This window comes from Carlito syrichta, unplaced genomic scaffold, assembly GCF_000164805.1.
Source record: "Carlito syrichta isolate Samal-C Ts95f unplaced genomic scaffold, Tarsius_syrichta-2.0.1 Scaffold306837, whole genome shotgun sequence".
NCBI lineage: Eukaryota > Metazoa > Chordata > Mammalia > Primates > Tarsiidae > Carlito > Carlito syrichta.
Genome location: NW_007250933.1, coordinates 282,164 through 289,802, shown reverse-complemented (window position 1 = coordinate 289,802; position 7,639 = coordinate 282,164).

Below are 7,639 nucleotides of genomic sequence, written 5' to 3'. Positions count from 1 at the left end.
GTTTCGGTTTTTTTTTTTTTTTTTTGAGTTGGAGTCTCACTCTGTTGCCCAGACTGGAGTGCAGTGGCCGCTCCCGGCCACCGCAGCCTCGCCTGCTGGGCTCCGGCGATCCTTCCGCCTTAGCCTTCCAAGTAGCCGGAATTACAGGCATGCACTACCACGCCCGGCTGATTTTTTGATTTATTGTAGAGATGAGGTCTCGCCGCCCGGGCGGGTCTCGAACCCGCGGGCTCAGGCAATCCACTCACCTCAGCCTCCCAAAGGCGCGGGATTACAGGCTGAGCCACCGAGCCCGGCTCATCATGTGTTTCAATAAGTATATCCCCTGTTTCAAAAAAAAAAAAGAAAGAAACATGACAAGAGTACAACAAAATCCCACCAACAAGAACTGTGCATTGAATATATTCTCTATCTAGTAACTGTATAGGTTTGGATTTGGTAGGCCAAATTTCTGTATAACAAGCTATACCCATATTCTCATCTTTTATCACAAAATAAGAAAAGTAGATTTCAACTTGAAGATTGCTGGTCCACTCAACATGTTTTTTGTTTTTGTTTTTGTTTTTGAGTTGGAGTCTCACTCTGTCGCCCAGACCGGAGTGAAGTGGCCACTCCCGGCCACCGCAGCCTTGACCTGCTGGACTCCGGCGATCCTTCCACCTCAGCCTTCCGAGTAGCCGGAATTACAGGCGCGCGCTACCACACCCTACTGATTTCTTGATTTATTGTAGAGATGAGGTCTCGCTGCCCAGGCGGGTCTCGAACCCGCGGGCTCAGGCAATCCACTCACCTCAGCCTCCCAAAGGCGCGGGATTACAGGCTGAGCCACCGAGCCCGGCTCACTCAACATGTTTTATTGTGTTTGTGGAATGTCTAAAAGTTAGTTACATTGCATTATTTTATCTATCTATCTATCATCTATCTATTTATTGAGTCAGAGTCTCACTCTGTCACCCAGGCTGGAGTGCAGTGGCACACTCATAGCCACCGCAGCCTCGACCTGCTGGACTCAGGCAATCCTTCCACCTCAGTCCTCCAAGTAGCTGGAACTACAGGCAGGCGCCACCACATCCAGTTTATTTTTTGATTTATTGTAGAGATGAGGTTTCACCAACTTGCCCAGGCTGTTCCCGAACCCCTGGACTCAGGCAATCCTCTCACCTCAGCCTCCCAAAGTGCTGGGATTACAAGCGTGAACCATTGTGACTCGCTTGTCATTTTATCTCTTAAAGAAACATTCCTAGCCGGGCTCGGTGGCTCAGCCTGTAATCTCACGTCTTTGGGAGGCTGAGGTGAATGAATTGCCCAAGCCCGCAGGTTTGAGACCCGCCTGGGCAGGTGAGACCTCACCTCTACAATAAATCAAAAAATTAGCCAAGCGTGGTAGCGCATGCCTGTAATTCCGGCTACTCGGAAGGCTGAGGCGGAAGGATCGCCAGAGCCCAGCAGGTCGAGGCTGCGGTGGCCAGGAGCGGCCACTGCACTCCAGTCTGGGAGACACAGTGAGACTTCAACTCAAAAAAAAAAAATAGAAGAAAGAAAGACAACTTGTGTAAATACTACTGGAGAAGTACATCCTTCATGGAAGGCAGTGTAGCAATAAACATAGCAAAAACTTTTTAAAAGTTTATATTCTAAATGAAAACCAAAATGAGATACTATTAGACACCTATTAGACATCGCTTTAAAAAAAAAAAAAAAACACAGTCGGGCACAGTGTCTCACGCCTGTAATCCCAGCACTCCGGGAGGTGGAGGTGAAAGAATTCGAAACCAGGGGTTCGAGACCAACCTGGGCAACTTGGCAAGATCTCATTTCCTAAAGCAAACAAACAAATAAATAAATAAAATTAGCCGAGTATGGTAGTGCACACCTGTGGTTCCAGCTACTTGGAAGGATGAGCTGGAAGAATTGCCTGAGCCCATTAGGTCAAGGCTGAGGTGGCCATGAGCATGCCACTGCATTCCAGCCTGGGTGACAGAATGAGACTCCAACTCAAAACAAACAAACAAACAAACAAAAAATGGACACTATTAAGTGTTGACAAGAGTGAGGAGTAACTGGCACTCTCATACATTGCTAGTGGGAATGCAAAACAGTACAACCACCATGAAAAACAGTTTGGCAGCTTTTTTACAAAATTAAACATACGCTTACCAGAAAATCCAGCACTAGGTGTTTACTCCCTCTCCTAGGTATTTACCCAAGAACAATAAAAACATATGTCCACTCAGAGAACTGTACTGGAAAGTTTACAGTGGTTTTATTCATAGTTGCAAAAACTAGAAACCCACATGTTCTTCAGCTGACAGATAAACAAACATCTGTTTGTACATCTATGCAATAGAAAAACTCAGCAATAAAATGGAACAAATTTCTGCCATGCAACCACATGAGTAAATGCTAAGTGGAAGAAACCAGACTCAAAAGGCTGCAGAGTGTATAATTTTATACATAAGACATTCTGGGGAAGCCAGAATTATAGGGTCCACAGATTAGTTGTTACCAAAGGATGTGTGGAAAGGAAGGTGACTCCAGAGGGGCACGCACAAGGGAATTATGGCAAGGGTGGAAGTAGTGAGACAATTCTATATCTTGATTATAATGATGGTCACATGATTGTATATATGTGTCAAAATTCATAGAACTGTACACTAAATAATATGTCATGGGATAGCCAGGCTCGGTGGCTCAGCCTGTAAGCCCGCGCCTTTGGGAGGCTGAGGTGAGTGGATTGCCTGAGCCCGCGGGTTCGAGACCCGCCTGGGCAGCGAGACCTCATCTCTACAATAAATCAAAAAATCAGCCGGGCATGGTAGCGCATGCCTGTAATTCTGGCTACTTGGAAGCTGAGGCGGAAGGATCGCCGGAGCCCAGCAGGTCGAGGCTGCGGTGGCCGGGAGCGGCCACTGCACTCCAATCTGGGCGACAGAGTGAGACTTCAACTCAAAAAAAAAAAAAGCACATTATCAACAGGGTGCCTGAATGAAACGTAATTGTACACTTAACCCTTAACTGTACCCCACAAAACCATAATAAAAAATATTGATTATGAAAAAAAAAGCACAAAAGTCAAATCTTTCCTACGTACATAGACTTATAGCCAATTTGTGATAATGATACTTAAATATAACATGTACAATCGTGAAGTAATAAAAATGTTGGTTGGTAGAAAAATAAGGAAAATGAAGCATCTATGAGCTCACTAGTTACTGTATTCCACTTTTGCAGATATTGCCTTAGAAACAACTTTAAGTTTAGGACAAGGAATGATGGCTCACACCTGTAATCCCAACACTTTGAGAGACTGAAGCAGGAGAATCACTTGAGCCCAGGAATTCGAGACCAGCCTGGGCAACATAGTGAGACATTGTCTCTATAAAAAAAATTCAAAAACACTAGCCAGGCATGCTGGCATGTGCCTGTCGTCCCAAATACTCAGGAGGCTGAGACAGAAGGATTGCCTGAACCTAGGAGATTGAGGCTATGGTGATCCATGATGGGGTCACTGTACTCTAGCCAGGGTGACAGAGTGAGACTCTGTCTCAAAATAATAACAATAATAATAATAAATAAAGGGTAAAATTGACATTTAAAAAAAAGAAGTTGGGCTTGTTGGCTCACACCTGTAATCCCAGCACTTTAGGAGGCAGAGACGAGAGGATTGCCTGAGCTTAGGGGGTCGAGACCAACCTGGGCAACATAGCGAGACCTCATCTCTATAATAAATCAAATATTAGCCAGACATGGTGGCTCATATCTGTAGTTCCAGCTACTTGGAAGGCTGAGGCAGAAGGATCACCTGAGCCCAACAAGTCGAGGTGCAGTGGCTATGAGCATGCCACTGCACTCCAGCCTGGGCGACAGACAGAGTGAGACTCTGACTCAAAAAAAAAGTTTAAAAAAAATTTTTTTAGCCGGGCTTTGTGGCTCAGCCTGTAATCCCACGCCTTTGGGAGGCTGAGGTGAGTTGATTGCCTGAGCCCGTGGGTTCGGGACCCGCCTGGGTAACTTGGCGAGACTTCATCTCTACAATAAATTAAAAATTAGCCAGGCATGGTAGCACGCGCCTGTCATTCCAGCTACTTGGAAGGCTGAGGCGGAAGGATAGCCGGAGCCCAGCAGGTCGAGGCTGCAGTGGTCGGTAACGGCCACTGCACTCCAGTCTGGGCGACAGAGTGAGACTCCAACTCAAAAAAAAAAAAAAAAAATTTTTTTTAAAGAAATGACTTTAAGTTTAAAAAACAATATTGTTTTTTGTATTTGGATTTCCTCTTCAGAGCAATGCCTGCCCAACTGCTACAGGAAATTAATTGAGGTAGCAGAAACCAAAACTGAAATGTCCTCTATAGACTTTAAAAGTTTTTAAAGTGTCCTAACATGTGTTCAGTGAGGAGTCATTCAGAGTCTGATTCTTTGTCTAAAAATTATTTTTTGAGTCCGAGTCTCACTGTGTTGCCCAGCCTGGAGTGCAATGACATTATCACAACAATCACAGCTCATGGCAGCCTCGATCTGGGCTCAGGTGATCCTTCCACCACATCCTCATTAGCTGGGACTACAGGCATGTGCTATCACACCCTGCTAATTTATTTACTTATTTTTGTAGAGACAAGGTTTCACTATATTGTCCAGACTGGTCTCGAACTCCTGGACTCAAGCAATCCACCCACCTCAGCCTCCCAAAGTGCTGAGATTACAGGCATTAAGCCACTGCACCCAGTTGTCCAAATAATATTTTTATGTGACCTCAGCCAAATCACTTTACTTTTCAAGACTCACATACTTCTAAAAATTGGATAGTTATTTTGAGAGTAAATAAGATGTCAGTAAAAATGAAGCAAGCCTTTTGCCATAAGATTTCAAAGAGATCCAAATACAAATTTATCACAAGCTAGTCTAAGAACAGACTTCTGACTTGGGGGATGATTTAAACCAGTAATAAGCTGCCCATTGTTACAAGATTTTGCTATATTATCCTCTGATTCGTATTCCTGTAGAGATTCAGACATAGTAATTCCTTTTTAGAAATCTTATTAGTGAAAGTTTCTCACCATTGAAAGGCAGTAGTATGAATGTTCATGTTTTTTGCTTGGGTTGGTACACAATTGTCATCTGAGTTAGCTGAATGGAAGAGAATAAGAAGGAAGGGGATAAAACAGGCAGAATGAGGTGGCCACCAGAGCATGGAAGAAATAATTACAAATTCCAGGTCACTGTAATAACCTTTTTCCTCCCTCCTTTCAGAAAGAGTAGTTTAGTAAATATATTAATGAGAATCTTGCTTTGACATAACCTATCTTTTGATGTCACCCTCAGAGACTATGACGCATTGGGTCGTCTGCCTTAAAGTGTCAAATGTTATGTTTTTGTTTGTTGTTTTTTTGAGTCGGAGTCTCACTCTGTCACCCAGGCTGGAGTGAAGTGGCATGCTCACAGCTACCACAGCCTCAACCTGCTGGGCTCAGGCGATCTTTCCGCTTCAGCATCCTCGTACATCTGCACTTCTGACAGGTACTCAGGCTGCTGGTCTGAGGGACCACCCTTGAGAACCACTGCCCTATACCAACTGGAGAAGCAGAGGGAGTAAGAAGTTTGCCATTCCTTGTAGGGATTCCAGCCAGCTGGAAAAAACAGTCACATTTTTCTTTGAGGTTCCTTCACTAGTTTGCAAACATATATTAAAGCCTGGGCGTGATGACTCACACCAATAATCCTAGCACTTTGGGAGGCTGAGGTGAGAGAATTGCCTGAGCTCATCTGTTCGAGCCCGGCCTGGGCAACTTGGTGAGACCTCATCTCTACAATAAATTTAAAAGTTAGCCAGGTATGGTGGTGTGTGCCTGTAGTTCCAGCTACTTGGAAGGCTGAAGCAGAAGGATCCTAGCAGGTCAAGGCAGTGGTGGCCGTGAGCAGTGTGCCACTGCACTCCAGCCTGGGCTACAGAGTGAGACTCTGACTCAAAACAAATAATAATAAAAATAAAAAAACAAATATATATCAAGTAGTTCTAGATGCTGGCTACCATGACATGCCCTAGAAATACAAAAAAGAATAAGACACGATCCCTGAACTGGGCTCGGTGGCTCAGCCTGTAATCCCGCGCCTTTGGGAGGCAGAGGTGAGTGGATTGCCTGAGCCCGCGGGTTTGAGACCCACCTGGGCAACTTGGTGAGACTTCATCTCTACAATAAATCAAAAATTAGCCAGGCGTGGTAGCACATGCCTGTAATTCTGGCTACTTGGAAGGCTGAGGCAGAAGGATCGCCGGAGCCCAGCAGATCGAGGCTGTGGTGGCTGGGAGTGGCCACTGCACTCCAGTCTGGGTGACAGAGTGAGATCCCAGCTCAAAAAAAAAAAAAAAAAAAGACACGATCCCTGACTTCAAGAACCTCACCATCTCTTAGGAGATGCAGATACCTTAACCAATTACTAGAACACAGTGGTGAGAAGTTCTAAACAGTGGTAGAACAAAGTGTTATGGGAACCAAGGTGGTGGGGGCAGGGGAACAATTAGCAATGAGATATCTTTACCTATCAGCAATCTTTCTTTCTTTCTTTTTTTATTTTGAGTTGAAGTCTCACTGTGTCACCCAGACTGGAGTGCAGTGGCCGCTCCCGGCCACCTTAGCCTCGACCTGCTGGGCTCTGGCGATCTTTCTGCCTCAGCCTTCACACCCAGCTGATTTTTTGATTTATTGTAGAGATGAGGTCTCACTGCCCAGGCGGGTCTCGAACCCGCGGGCTCAGGCAATTCACTCACCTCAGCCTCCCAAGGTGCGAGATTACAGGCTGAGCCACCGAGCCCAACTTAGTTTTTGATTTATTGTAGAGATGAAGGCTCGCCAAGTTGCCCAGGCAGGTCTCGAACCCGCAGGCTCAGGCAATCCACTCACCTTGGCCTCCCAAAGTGCTGGGATTACAGGCTGAACCACTGAGCCCGGCCCAGCAATCTTTCTATAGGACAAGATATAACTAGGGTAATTTAACCTGGTCCTATAGTTATAGATAAGAACATAACAGCCAAGTGTGGGGCTTCACGCCTGTGATCCCAGAACTTTGGGAGCCAGAGGTGAGGGGATTGCCTGAGCCCAGGGGTGAGATCAACCTGGGCAACTTGGCAAGACCCCATCTCTTCAAGTAAATAAAAAAATTAACCAGGCAAGGTAGTACACGCCTCTAGTTCCCAAAAAGTGCAGATTTAGATGTGGACACAACCCAGACCTACAGATTCAGGAACCATGGCGATGAGGTCCAGAAATCTGTATTTTATGTTTTCCAGGTAATACCAGTGCACACTGATGTCTGAGACCCAGTGGTGTAGGAAGAAGCTCATGGGTGCTGAATCCCTAAATCTCCCAACTCAGTCTCTACAAGGCCTATTAATGAGTTTGGAATGATGCCTGATAGCCTTCTGCTTTAAAATCTGTGAAATAGCCAGGCTCAGTGGCTCAGCCTGTAATCCCACCTTTGGGAGGCTGAGGTGAGTGGATTGCCTGATCCCGCGGGTTGGAGACCCGCCTGGGCAACTTGGCGAGACCTCATCTCTACAATAAATCAAAAAATCAGCCAGGCGTGGTATCACGCGCCTGTATTTCCAGCTACTTGGAAGGCTGAGGCGGAAGGATCGCCGGAGCCC